Source organism: Tenrec ecaudatus, chromosome 3 (assembly GCF_050624435.1).
Source record: "Tenrec ecaudatus isolate mTenEca1 chromosome 3, mTenEca1.hap1, whole genome shotgun sequence".
Taxonomy (NCBI): Eukaryota; Metazoa; Chordata; class Mammalia; order Afrosoricida; family Tenrecidae; genus Tenrec; species Tenrec ecaudatus.
In genome coordinates this window covers 161,613,637-161,629,161 of record NC_134532.1, presented here as the reverse complement: position 1 = coordinate 161,629,161, position 15,525 = coordinate 161,613,637, and the positions used below count along the sequence as shown (strand labels likewise).

The 15,525-nt window shown below is 36.2% G+C and overlaps 1 protein-coding gene across 8 annotated transcripts in view; it reads left to right on the top strand.

The window, feature by feature from the left end:
• The window catches only part of ADGRL3 (adhesion G protein-coupled receptor L3), a 1,168,212-nt gene that overhangs the window by 439,723 nt on the left and 712,964 nt on the right, over window positions 1-15,525 (top strand). The gene's annotated exons all lie outside the window — the stretch shown is intronic.

Genomic DNA, 15,525 nt, shown 5'->3' with positions numbered 1-15,525 from the left:
ACCTTTATTGTTGGGAGTTTGAACTAAACTGAGTTTTTACAGCCACAGCATATGGAAAGCACTTGATAGATCACCCTCTATAGCTCATTCTCTGTCTTCCTCTTAAATTCCTAGAGGAATTTAATCTGTTTAAGTAATATATTAGCTAACACTTTTAAAGATTCACTTTGTTAATATATTATCAAGTCATTCTAACATACTATTCTATCCACTGTTCTAAATAATTGGCATTATATGCTAACTTTCAGAATCTTTTTTCCTCCTCGATGTGCCCTCCACCCCTTTGTGACTCGATCTTTTTTTGCTTGAACTTTCTGTCTATATCTTTTACTCTCCCTTCCTCTGGATTCACATATTGTTTCAGTTTTAAGGACAAACTCAAGTTGGATTTCCTCAAGTAATCTGTATTAAATGGGATCACATGTTGATTGCCTCATTACCTTACATTGTTATTTATTTTCTCCCCTATCGATGCATAATTCATTGCACTTCATGAGATTTTTAGCCTTGCATAGGTGTATGCATTGTCCTTCCAACTATAAGCTTCTAGAGCCCAGTGGAGAAATTAATGACGATCCTCGGTGCTTTCTCTCTGAGTCATCCATCCATCTGCTCCAAACTTTCTACCATCTCCTTTCACTATCGTCTATCTTGTAACCTGTTTTGTTTTAAGGATCATCAATGTTCTCGGTTAGCCCTTAGAATTTTGCCACATCCCATAAATTCTTCTAATTTCTTTAATTTAATATAGTAACTTGAACATGCTTTCTGCCAGATTATTTTAACCCATTCTATACAGGGTCACACACAAATCTGAGATAAAGCCCAAATTCTGTCTGAGGTAAAGTTTAGTTAAATTTTTCTTATGTTCAGTAGCTTTTCACAGTCACATGGTAATTGATCAGTAAGCATTTGTGATTAGATTGATATACTTTCTAAACTTTCCATTGAATTGCATGTTTTTAGTTCTTTTTCACTGCATTCTTATTTATCTTAACAATGTACGAGGAAGCTTTAAAAAAAGTTGTGGAAAATGAAATGAAATTATAATGGAGGTTTTCCATGAACCCTCTGAAGTCACCTTATGTGTGTCTGTGTGGGTAATCATGACTTCAAAGAACACTTTGAATGCCAGTTTTGAATTTTGATATTTAGAAAAAATAGGGAAAATGGTGAGATTTGATACAGTTTGGGAAATGTATCCCTCATAAATAGTTGGTAGAAATGTGGAATAGGGTTTTATTAAATGTTGAAAAACGAGAGCAACTAGATAATTGCCATAATAATGGTAATATCTCTGCTTGCAAGTGTATTCCAAGTCTACTGCATTGTCTGTATGCCCTTAAATATGTGTTACCATCATAAGGAAGCTCTGTAAGTCGAATTGAGAGGTACAATCATTTATTTTTGATACTCCACTCATTAGAACTTTTTCCTGGAATTTCAGAAACTTTGTATTAAGCCATCCAAATCTCATGCTTTTTTTCTGACCTCTGAATATAATTGCTTTGGTTATTCCTTCAGGGTGTCAGTTTTAAATGTCACTGTGTTACACTTAATTAAATGCTAAAATGTTATTTAAATTGTATGTATTCTTTGTTGAAATAGACTTGTTGAAATTCAGTATATTAAAAGCTTACTGGTAGCAGATGTAATTTTAAATAAAGTAGATGATGGGTTGATATTTCATTAAGTTTCCAATGTTATTTTAGCTGCCAAATATTTTGGACTAGAATTTTTGGAGCACATATTTTAAAACTTGGGTGAATATATTGGCATGTAAAATGGCACAGAGAAAATGAATGTATTTAAGAAAATTATGTCAGAGGATTTGCTGAAACTCAAAATTGAGATTTGCTTTTTGGCAGTATTTGAAAGTAATGAAATGTTCTTTAGAGGTATTGCCAATAAGTAGAAACTTGTCCACTTCAATGTAAGTGTCCCTATCTATAATTAAGAAACTCTTTAAAAATCATTAGCCTTGACTTACAAATAGTTTAATTAACTTCTTCTTAAGGAAGAAAGATATCTCTTCATTTTCATTTTAGAATTTCTAGGGAGTTTCCCTCCCCACTTCCTATGATGATTAGCGGAGCCCTAATGAAATAATGGTTAAACTGCTAACCTTGGTCTCAGCATTGGGAAACCAGCAATAGATCCATTGAAGAAAGATAGAGCTTTCTTCTCCAGTAAAGAGTTCATGTCTTAAATGAATAAAGGCAGTTCTGAGTCAGAATGGATAAGATGGCAGTAAATTTGTTTGCTATGATCATTGGGATGAAACATTAAGTGATGACTTTTCAACTAAATATCCTAAATGCTAGTTAAGAAGAGGAATTGTAACATTCCATTACCTATAAGGTTTATTAAAAAAATTTCTCCCAGTGTTTTTTTCTTCAGTTTTTCTCCATCTTGTTCAATATCAACCACTTAAGCACTCTTAGTATTGACACCAAACATCATGGTTGAAAAAAATAAGTATAAGTACTCCCTCAATGCAAGAACACTTTGTTCTATTAAACTGGCATTCGATGAGGCTCACCTTCCCGACACAGTCACTGAAGACAAAGCAGGTCCATAAGCAAATGTGGTGAGGAAAGCTGATTGTGCCTGGCTATCAAAAGATATAGTGTCTGGCGTCTTAAAGGCTTGAAGATGAACAAGTGGCCATCTAGCTCAGAAGCAACAAAGCCCACATGGAAGAAGAACATCAGCCTGTGTGAGTGATCACGAGGTGTCAATGGGATCAGCTATCAGGCATCAAAGAACAAAGTATCATATCATTGTGAATGAGGGGGAGTGCAGAGTGGGGACCCAAAGCCCGTCTGCAGGCAACTGGACATCCCCTTAGAGAAGAGTCACGGGGAAGAGATGAGTCATTTAGGGTGACGTGTGGCAACGATTAAACGTACAACTTTCCTCTAGCTCTTAAATGCTTCCCTACCCCCACCCCCCGCCACTATCATGATACTAATTCTACCTTACAAATCCGGCTAGAGCAGAGGATGTACACTGGTACAGATAGGAACTGGAAACTCAGCGAATCCAGGACAGATGAACCCCTTAGGACCAGTGGTGAGAGTGGCGATTACGGGAGGTTGGAGGGAAGAGAGTGGGGTAGAAAGGGGGAACCAATTACAAGGATCGACATATAACCTTCTCCCTGGGGGATGGACAACAGAAAATTGGGTGAAGGGAGACATCGGACAGTGTAAGACATCACAAAATCATATTTATAAATTATCAAAGGTTCATGATGGAGGGGAGTTATGGGGAGGAAGGGGATAAATGTGAAGCTGATACCTAGGGCTCAAGTAGAAAGCAAATGTTTTGAGGATGATGATGGCTACAAATTTACAAATGTGCTTGACACAATGGATGGATGGATGAATTGTGATAAGAATTTCATGATCCTTCCACCATAAAATGAATATATATATATATATTTAAACCTCTATCACTGAGTGAGACATTTCTGGAACATTTAAGTAAATATTTATATTAATTTATATTTTGATAACTATCAAAGTAAAGAATAAAAACAAAAAATTTCCCTGAAATTAAAAATTCAGGCATTACAGGGTTAATATATATATATGTATATATATAAACACACATAATATATTTTTATATTAGGAGTCTGTGGGATAGAATTTAAATTATTAAGTATTTGTTATTTTACACAAATCGTGTAAATTAGCTATCTAGGAGTGGCATAATTGTTAATTCAGGCATACGGTGTTGCGGAGTTGAAGGAACTTGAAAGTTTCATAGGGAATTGGTTTGTTAGTCTGGGTAGACTAGCGAAACAAATTCATAGACACTCATATGTGCATAGGAAAGAGCTTTTTATAAAAGTAATTGTACGTTAAGAAAATATCCCAGCCCAGTCGAGATCAAGTCCATTAGTCCACTGTTAGCCCACATGTCCAGTATCAGTGTGTAAATTCCTCTTCAGTCTCACACAACACATGCAATTATGTCAAGTGCAGGAAGATCATAGGCCAGTGGGTGGAAAGTGTTGTGGATCCAGTGGCTGTGGAAGCCTCTTAGCACCGGCATGGCTCTCCACTTGGTCCTTCCAGCTCCAAGGCTCTGGCTGCTGTCAGTATTATAGTATAACTCCATGTGGCTTGTCAGCAGAGTTCCATGTGTCTAGTGTCCAGGAAGACGAAGCAGAGAGTCTGTATGTATCTGGCCTCCAGTGAGTTATTTCTCTCTGTGGTGTCTCCAATGAGGTCATCAAGCTGCATCCTGATTGACAGGCTAGACTCCACCCCTTCGCAAGTTGACATCAGATTATTTAACTACCACAACTGGGTTATTATTTTCCAAGGTGGCTCATTCACATGCCTTTCATTTTCAGACTAGCTGTTGACAGGAGGCCCCAACTCCTTACCAGACAGACCATTCTATTGGGCAGCTTCAGTGTTCTCATGTCAATGTGGCTCCCTTCCCACAGAGTGAGAAAGCGAAGTTTAAGTCAGAATGCCTTTTTAATGAACTAGTCTGGGAAATAATATTCTCATAGCTGCTATAATCTACCCATTACGAACGAGTTGCTAAGTACAGCCTCCATTCAGGAGGGAAGAGGATCAGAGTGAAGCAGTTCGAAGAACTGGGGATATGTAGCAGTCACATGGGCCTTGAAAACAAACAAGAACTCCAAAAATCCCAACTTTAACGCACATATTTTCAATCTTATGTATTGCTATGCTTTCAAATACTATCTCTAATTCTCAAATTTTTGAAGATTTTCTTCTAAGCGTATTCAACTTCCCATCAGTTTTGCTTACGGCAGTACAATGTAACCATTTATCTACTTGGGCTAGAAAACTAATATTTGTCCTTAATACTTTTCCTCTTATCCTTCATGTTCACTGTCAACTTCTTTTTTTGTGTGTGTTCCTAAATATAGATCAAATACATTCTGACATTACTATTTCAAACAATCCTCCTCTCTTATCCTTACTTATTACTACAAAATAGCTTTCACATTTTAATTTCCCTATGTATGCTTAAATATTTTTATACAGATTTATTTTTTGGCATTGAGTCCATTTAAAAAATCATTTTATTGTAGACTTTTATAGCTCTTATACCATCCCACACATCAATTTTATCATAGCATATCAGTCCATATGTTGCCATCATCATTTTCTAAACATTTACTTTCTATTTGAGCCCTTGTTATCTATTCTTTTTTCCCTCCCTCCATATCCTCTTGTGACTCCTTGAAAAATTATGAATTATTACTTTCATATCTTCTACTGATTGCTGTCTCCATTCACCCACATTTCTGTTGTTCGTTCCCCTTGGCAGGGTGTGGGACTCAGGGTTGGTTAGGGGTCGATCATTGAAATTGGTTTCCCCTTCCTTTCCTCCTCCCCCCACTTTCCCTCTACCCTCCTGGTATTGCTACTTCCATTTCTGTTACTGAGTGGTTTATCTAACTTGGATTTCGTTTGTTGAGAGTTCTCCTCTGTGCCAATATACTTGCTCCGTTCTAGCCAGAACTGAAAGGCAGGCTGGCATCATGATAGTTGGGGGTAAGGTAGCCTCAAAGAAACAGGACCATTAGTGTTCATTGGTGCTATACTGTGCTCTAGTTGACTCATCCCTTCTTTGTGACTCATCTGTGAGGAGATTTCCTATTGTCTGCAGATGAGTTTTTGGTCTCTATTCTTACACTCCTCATTCTCAACAATGTTTGGGGATTTTTTTTGTTTGTTTGTTTGTTTTGGGGTCTTCTGGTGCATATTATCTGATTCTGTCAACACCCGATGATTGCACAGGCTGGTGTACTTCTTCCATGTGGGTTTGTTGCTTCTCTGCTAGATGGCCGCTTGTTTAACTTCTAGTCTTTAAGACCCCAGCCACTATATCTTTTGATAGCTGGGCACCATCAGCTTCCTTCACCACATTTGCTTATGCACCCATTATATCTTCAGCAATTCTGTCGGGAGAGTGAGCATCACAGAATACCACGTGGTAAGAACAAAGTGTTCTTATATTGATGGAGGACTTGAGCAGAGGCTCAACGTTCATCCACTACCTCAGTGTATTGCCAAATAAAATATATGTACATAGACCAATATCTATTTTTTAATGAATTAATGTATTTACATAGGTGCACACCTGTTTATACTGCTATACATAGCTTTGTTTCCTAGATTGCTCCTGTTTCCTTTTAGCTTCCTCCTGCCCCACCATAATGCTTGCCCTTCTTCTGCCTCATAGTAGTTCCTCTCAGCTAGATTGCTCCTGCCTCAACACCACCAGGAGCTCTATGTCCTCTTGTTGCTTTCAATTCCCTAGTTGTTCCGCTGTCTATGGCATTGTTTGCTCACTGCTCCTTCTCCTGGCCTCCTCCTCCACCCAGTCCCTCTGGAACTTTCGATCCCATTGCTTTCGCTTGGGACTTGTTTCCCATACCAATCTTATATCAGCAGGCAAAATCTTAATAGCAGAAACAAGAAACAAAACAAAAAGAAAACAAGAAATTGAATAAATAGAGAAGAAAAAAATAGCAAAAAGCATACATAATTCCTAAGGAGATTTAAATACCTAGAACTTGGAGTAAAATGAGTATAGAGAAAAGGAAATAGAAATACAGTTTTCATAATCACAACAAACAAATTAATAGAGATCAAATATTTCAGTCTTTAGTATATGGAAATCAGAATATGGCCTTTGCTTTTTTTTAAGTGCTTTACCATACAAACAGAGCAATCTATGCAAATAATTTGAACAGAACATTGAGAGCGAGGTCCACGAGAGCTAAAGCAGTGCCTTGGTGGCATAGTGGTTCTGTCTGCTACCTGAAAGGTTGGCAGTTCCAAGCCACCAGCTGCTCCTCTGGACAAAGATGGACGTTTCCACTCTGGGAAGTGTTGCAGACTGGGCAGCTCACAGGACCATTTCACCCTATCCCGTAGGGTTACTGTGAGTCGTCATTGACTTTTTGGAATTCAGTTTGTTTGTTTTTTAGTATATATTTAAGATTTAAGTTTCTTCTCCTCAATTCAGTGTGTTAGTTCATACAGTCAAAACATTTCTGTGTTATAGTTCATCACTGACTAAAGTGTATGTCCCTCTGACAAATCTTCTTCTGTCAATGATATTCCAACCAACTTGTCTATCTCTCTTCTCTTATGCTGTAGATATTCCTTCATGCATATGTGAAAGGACTTTAAATTCAATTTTTCATGAAGGTTGTGATGCCTCCTAGTATTAAAAGTATTTAAGGCATGTACATGCTCAGCTGCTAACTGAAATAGATATATGTAAAATGTATACCTCTGCATATTATTTGACTTTGCAATGATCTAGTGTCTAGATCTTAATCATATTTTGATAGACTCAGATTAAAGCTTCATCTATATAAACATTCTGTGATAAAACTGAATGATTAGTTTAAATCAACTAAATTGTCCATTTAGTCAAACAAATGCTTTCACAGTATAATTTGCTTTTCCTGTTTCTCTTTGTTGTTGTTAAATTAACTTTTGTTTTAACTTGACTCTTAACTTTAACAAACTTAACCAGTTTAAGTCAATGTTTGGGAGCACAGTGTTTTTGTTTATCTGTTTTTAAATTTAAAATTCTGCCTACAGTTTCTAAAGTGGTTTTACTAAAATTTAGAAACAAGTAGTTTCACAGCTAATGGTCAAACACCTACATTAAAATTATTTGTACATTTATCTTGGACCCTTTAAGGGTCTGGGGACAAAAGTAAAACAAAAAAATAATAAGTAAGCTGACAGAAATGGTGAAGTTATATTCAAAATTTTATATTTTCATAATGTAAAATATTAAAAATATAAATGAAAACACCGTTATCTATGCAAATAGAACTTTAATATTGAACAGCTGGTTCAAATAATTACCAATTTTTAAGTTACATAGAAAGAAGACTTTTAGAGATAAAATAAATGGATATGTCATAATTTTTTGGTCTTTCTATTGATATTTCCCTTCTAAAATGTTGACTTAAAGTTAAATTATATCTGTTTACATCCAAACTGTAATTATTTTAACTTTCTTTGATTAACACTGAAGACAGGCTAGATTATTCTGTTTGAGTGCATATATTCAATATGTGAATGTTGAGAGGATAAGAAAATGCAATATATGGCTAATAAAAATAAGACATGCAATAAGAGGTTAAATGGCAACTAGGATAGGAAAAACTGTCCAGAGGTGTGAGGGGGGATGCTGGGAGAGTGGAGGGTGTGTGGGTTGGAAAGGGGGAACTGATTACAAGGATCCACATGTGACCTCCTCCCTGGGAGATGGACGTCAGAGAATGGGGGGAAGGGAGACTCCGGATAGGGCAAGATATGACAAAATAACAATCTATAAATTATCAAGGGCTCATGAGGGAGGGGGGAGCGGGCAGGGAGGGGGAAAAAGAGGACCTGATGCAAAGGGCTTAAGTGGAGAGCAAATGCTTTGAAAGTGATTAGGGCAAAGAATGTACAGATGTGCTTTATACAATTGATGTATGTATATATATGGATTGTGATAAGAGTTGTATGAGCCCCTAATAAAATGTAAAAAAAAACAACTTAAGTAGCTTTAAATGATTAACATGATCATAATTATGCCTGGATTTTATATTAAATGATACCACATTTCAAACTAAGACTATCCAAACTTCAACTGAAAACATTTATACTACTAGCAGTTTTCAATTTCTCTCAATGTTCCTTTTACTTACGCTTCTTTCTGCTTTCTCTCTTGTGAACATCTTTTACTTTTACAATACTTTCAATTTTACTTTTACTACTTTCTGTAGTCAAACACACATGCCATACAATTTACATTTGTTTCTTTAAATATGCGGTTACCCATTGAGCTGCACTTTCCAAGGTCCACAGTTCAAAACCACCAGCCAGTCCGCTGGAGAAAGAGAGGGCTTTTTTACTTCCTGTAAACAGTAACAGTCTCAGAAACTCAGAGGGGGAAGTTCTACTCTGCCCAGACGGTTGCTATGAGTTGGCACTGACTCAAGGCCAGTAGATTCCACTTGTTTGTTTGTTTGCTTTTGTACATTAGCAAGCAAACTAACTGACTATCAATGAAAATTTATAGTTATTGTATATGCCAACTTGTGGATACTGTGGGATAAGCAAGGTTGGTGGGGTAATGCCACGAGCATCTCCAAAAGAGAAGTATGAGGCTGTCTTCTCCCATAAAGAGGTACCTCTTTGCAAAGCCCACTTAAGGGCACTATGAGTCAGACTGAGATCATGGCAGTGAGTTTGACTTCCATCCCTTTAATCAACTCCTTTATGAGGAAACTCACTATTATTGATAGTATACCTTTTATTCAGAACTTTCATTTTATGCTTTTTAAAAATATGTTGAGTTTTTCAATTACATTTTTTGCTTCTTTCCAATAAAAGGCCAATTACATTCACCATTCACTGTCTTAGAATGTGAATTTTCTAAATAAAAGTTATATATATTTAAACAAATATCTAAAATCAGAAAATTGACCAAATAGAAAATAGATATACTGATATAAAGAAAAGCATTGAACATATTGGCTACTTACAAGATACATCGTTTGAGCAAGCAATTCACAAACTAAAGGAATTTAAAAAGGTCAGTCTACTGTTACTAGTTTCTATTGCTTCAATTCTGGCTTCATGTGTGCAGAGTAAACGTGTTTGCACGTGGTTTTCATGGCTTTGATTTTTCAGAAGCAGATTGCCAGGCCTTTTAAATTGCTCTGGGTTTGAACCACCAACCCTCATCCTGCTATCCAGCCCTTACCCCCATGCCATATGGGACTCCAAACGGTCAATAAACTTATGATAAATATTGTGTTTCACAAGTAAGATACTGTGAGCTAAATTACGGATCGTATACTATTCCCATGAGCAAACTATTTAACGATGCAGGAAGCATCAGAAGACAACAGGAGGAGTACGCAGGAGCTGTACCAAAAAGAACTGGTTGATGTTCACCCATTTCAAGACAGAGCTATGATCAAGAACCAATGGTATAGAAGGAAGATGTCCAAGATGAAGACATTACTAACAACTAGAATCCAGGAATTGAAAGGAAAATAATAGGAATGTTGTAACAAACTGCTGCAGCATCGGAAGCGCTCAGTATTTTCTGCCAATAACTTTGGAGGGGTGCTGCTTGACCAGATGTATGAACTAGGGCCATGCTATGCCTTTTCCAAATAAAGGTGACTCACAGAATATGGAAATTATAGAATAGCATCATTAAATCCCATCCAAGTAAAATTTTGCCAAAGATGATTTAAAATAAGTTTCAACAGTACATTGAAAGTCAGCTAATAGAAATTCAAGATGGATTTAAAAGACAATATAATGGCAGATGTAACTACTGACATCAGATAGAACTTGACTGAAGCAGAAAATATCAGAAAGATATTTAATTTTGTTTTATTGATTATGCAAAAGCATTTAACTGGGTGGGTCATAATAAACTATGTTTGCCATTTCAGAGAATGAACATTCCAGTACATTTAATTATGTCCAGGCAGAACTTCTACATAGACTAAAGGCAAATAGTTCAAATAGAACAAGGTGATACAACCAGGAAATGTGTTCAGAAGCGTTGCATCCTTTCACCATACTTTCAGTCTATCTATGTGCTGAGCAAAAGGCCCCAAATCACGATATGAAAGAAGAGCCTGGGATTAGGCTTGGAGGAAGACTCATAAACAACATGAAATATGCAGATGATGCAGTCTTGTTTACTGAAAGCTAAAAGGACTTGAAGCAGTTACTAAAAAAGTATTATAACTCAATGTAAAAAAACCAAAACCCCCATACTGGACCAATAGACACAATAAATAGAGACGAAATTGAAGGTGTCAGGGACTTAGTTTTATTTTTGATCCAAAATTAACTCTCATGGAACCAGTAATCTGGAAATCAAGCAATGTATTTCATTAGGGAATCTATTGCCAAACATCTCTTTAGAGTGCTAAAGAGTGAAGATGTCACGCTGAAAGCTAGGGTGAACCTGACCAAAGATAGGTTATTTTCAATCACCTTATATACATGGGAAAGCTAGACTGCGAATAGGGGAAACCAGAGAAGAATTGATAGATACACTTGAATTATGCTACTGCAAAGAATAATTAAAGTACCATGGGCTGTAAGAGGAACATATACGTCTGCCTTGAAAGATGCAGACTGAATGCTCCTAAGAAAATTTCCTTACATATGTTATTAATGAATGGCAGTCAATTCAGTTCTAACTATTAGGACCCTGCAGAACAAAGGAGAACAGCTCTTGGGGTTTCTAGGCTGAAGTCGTTCCTGAAACAGACTGATAGCACTTTTCACCAGGAAGCCGCTGGTAGGTTCGAATTACCTATGTTTCAGCTGAGCGACTTAACCATTCTGCCACTATCACTTCTCTGTTGTCTGAGAGGACCGATAATATGATTTATATCTATGAAATGCAATTTTTGACAAGCAGCCATCTAAGTCAGGAATGAGAGAAGGCTACAAGGAAGAAGCGCACCAGCTCATGTCATCCTATGATTGTAAACAATATAATCCAATACCAGAAGAGATAACTGCATTAGAATTTAAATTCTGAACACGTTTTTTTGCAGAAGACTGACAGCAGTGGAAGCCCAAAATCTACTTGTAGAGTCCATGTGGGTCTACGTCGCCCTGAGCTCCCTGGTGCCATTGACCACTTACATGAACAGTTTTGTCCTGAGACAGAGGGCCCTGTAAAATAGATTAATGCAGGTGTAATTAGTTTATGTTTGCTCATTTGTTTGAGGGGTGTGTGTGTAATGATTTTTCATATATGAATTCCAGGGTAGCTAAACATAAAGACAGTACCTACATTAATAGATCCTTAAAGTTATGAAAGACAATGGGAAGCTAATAACAATGGCTACAAAAATGAAGAAAATGATCAAAAATTAGTAGTGATTGTACAACTCTTTTTGATATATTTAAGCCATTGAAGTTATCATACACACAGCGTAAGTCAATAAAATGGTAAAGAAAAGAAATGTACTTATTGACACAAGATATCAAGCAATATTTCTAGGGTATAATGATGTGTCAACTTGAGTGGAATTATTGGAAATATATAATAAGATTAAGGAAGGAAAATAGGTGGCAGGAAGACACTGGGAGGTTTTCAAGAGTTAAAGGCAGTAGATGGAAATCCTCTTGTATATACCATCCTGCAATAACCAGGATCAAAGAATAGATGCACGGTAGAAATGCCAGCCTGAGCAGGTATAGAGGAGAGGTGAGTGTGCCCACTAATAAACTTAAGTTTGACAATGAATATGTATATGCATGTATTTACCTTTCCTGAAAATATATCCATGAATGTGGTGGAGCACACCGGAAATAAAGTTCTGGAAACTTTTTAGACATAAGCAAATACCTGAGGACACGAACCTGTGAACCTGTGGGCTCAGGACTGTATTCTCAGGAAGCACATAGATCACAAAGACAATGTTCTACTTTGTTGAGTAGCAACTGGAGTCTTCCAAAGCTCGTGACAATCTAAAGCGTGTCACTATTGATCTCTCACCAACCAGGGAAGGAAGAGTAATGAAAATGAAAGACATATCGAAACATTTAGCCCAGTAGACTTAGAGACACACAAACAACACTCTCCACAAACCTGATACCAGGAGAACTAGATGTTTCCTCTCTAACACTGCCAACTGTCCTGACCTAGATGGCATTAGAAGGTGTTGGAGAGAATGGAAGAAAAACTGCAGAACAGACACAATATCATTACAGAGACTGAGTTTACTGGCAGAACTCTGTAGAATATGATCTGTAGTCCTCATTCAGGTCTGGAACTGAACTCTCCCCTGCGTTCAATTAATCAGATATTTAAGATAGAAAAGGAAGCATTTACACCAAAATGACATTTAGAGGGTTAAAAAAGAGGGAAGACTGGAAAGGGGAAACTCAGGGAGGAAACGAAGTAAGTCACGGTTAATTGAAGGGGTTTCAACACATGAGTTTAAACAAAATATGTACGAATTATGGAACGGAAAACTGATATTCTGCCCTGTAAATTTCCACCCAATTCACAATAAATTATTTTTAAAAATACACACTATTACCTAAAAGCAAACTACCAAATCTTCACCATAAATTGGTATTATTATTACAAGTACAAAATAAAATAAAATCAACCCAACGGGGTAAGTGTTGAAGTGCATGGTGCAATAAGATTTAAAATAAAGAAAGAGAAAATATCAAAAGTTCACTGGTAGATATATAGGATGTTAAAAAAGAAAAAGGTTGTGAGCAAAATTAAACTGAGTTTTTTTTTAAGTATGGGAGGAAAAAAATACTGTTTTCCTATAAAAATTTCTAAAAGTAATTTCACACATTGTTACCAATTCGCTGTAGAGAAGTGGACATAAGAAGGAAGTTGAAGAAAATTTCAATTTTCTCCTTGTGCCTCTTTCTTTTTCATATAAACTATATTCTACACCTTTGTAATTGACATTTTAAAATATTATGTTAAAATTTCTAAAACCAAATAAAATTACTTTAAAGTTAAAACAGACAGCCTTATTTACATAAATACATTTTTATTTTCAAGAGTATGTTTTTATGTGATTATTTCCATTAAAAATTTCTAAAGTTAATTTTGCACGTTACGTTGCAAACTACAAGGTACTTCTACATAGACATAATCATCCAGAATAAAACGAACGCTTCACTTGAATCTCCAGTTTGTGTGTTTTTGTTTTAAAGGAGAAAACATTTCAAATATATAACTTCATTTCATACTTTTTCTCCATCAACATAAGTACATGTATATATGCATATGTGTAAAAGATTAAAAGCAAAATGGTAAAACAAAACAAAATATAACAATTAACCCTATAGAGTTACTGAAAGTGATATATATTTATTCCCTTTTTCATTAAAATTATGAATGCTGATTAGTTTGCTCGGTATTAACTTTATCTGAAAACAAGATAGGGAAGCCCGTGTACTTGTTTTGGGTATCTCATCAAGATGACTGAAGTGGAGAAGGGGGGAAGGGAGACTCCGGATAGGGCAAGATATGACAAAATAACGAGGTATAAATTACCAAGGGCACATGAGGGAGGGGGGAAAGGGGAGGGAGGGAAAAAAAAAGAGGACCTGATGCAAGGGCTTAAGTGGAGAGCAAATGCCTTGAGAATGATTGGGGCAGGGAATGTATGGATGTGCTTTATACAATTGATGTATGTATATGTATGGATGGTGATAAGAGTTGTATGAGTCCCTAATAAAATGTAAAAAAAGAAAAGAGAAAAAAATGATTAGGGCAAGGACTGTACAGATGTGCTTTATACAATTGATGTATGTATATGTATGGATTGTGATAAGAATTGTATGAGCCCCTAATAAATTGTTAAAATTAAAAAAAAAAGAAAACTAAAATCCTCATAAGTGGACAGAGAGACACATTAAGATAAAAAGGGAAATATTTCATTTTACATGAGTCCATGGTTAATGCTTATGAAAATAGCAGACAAGTGTGCTTGAAAATTTCTGCATAAGAATTCTTTGAAATGTTAAAGATTAAAGATTTCACTTTGAGGACTAAGGTGTACCTGACCCAAACAAGAGTATTTTTGCCTCATCTGCATGTGAATGCTGGATAATGAATGAGGGGAACCATAGAAGAATTGATACATTGGAATGATGGTAATGTGAACAATACAGAAAGTCTCATTGAATGCTAGGAGAAAAAAGCACATTTTGAAAAAAACAAAAACAAAACAAAACATATCCAGAATACCTCTTAGAACATAGGTTGAGGGTCAGTGAAAAACAGGAACACTTTCCACAAAATGGATTGGCTTGGTGGCCGAACAGATTCAAACATAAAACGTGTGAGGATGATGCAGAAATGGACAGTCTTTCATTCTGTGAGTTGTAACTGACTTGACAACTTGTACCAACTTGAGTAAATGCTTGCCTAGACATACAGCTGGAGAGAGAGTTGGCATATACCTATGAATAGATATAGATTTGACAGATGATACTCATTAACTTTGCTATAAATATATCCATGAGTATGGTAGAGTTTGCAAGAGGCAAAGTTATGACATACCAGATACATTGAGGCATTGAGTCCCTGGGCCCAGGAGCTCCGAACCACAGTCTTGATGAACTCCAAGGTCAACTGGCATAACAGCTCTTAAGGACAATGTTGTATACCCTATTTTGATGAGTAGTGACTGGGGTCTCAAAGGTTCATGGGCAGCCATCTAAGATGCAGATACTGGTTTCCACAAGAAAGAGTAATAAAAATGGAAAAACATAGAAACAATTTAATCTTATGGACTAATCTATCGCACAAACCTAACTTTATATTCCCGAGACCAGAAGAACTAGTTGGTACCCAGTTATCACTAACAATTGCTTTAAAATGTACCATACTAGAAGGTTTTGTATAGAAAAAGAGAAAAATGTGTTCTCAGGAACTTGTTTTAATTTTCTTCGTCACCAATCTGAGCTTGAATATGAA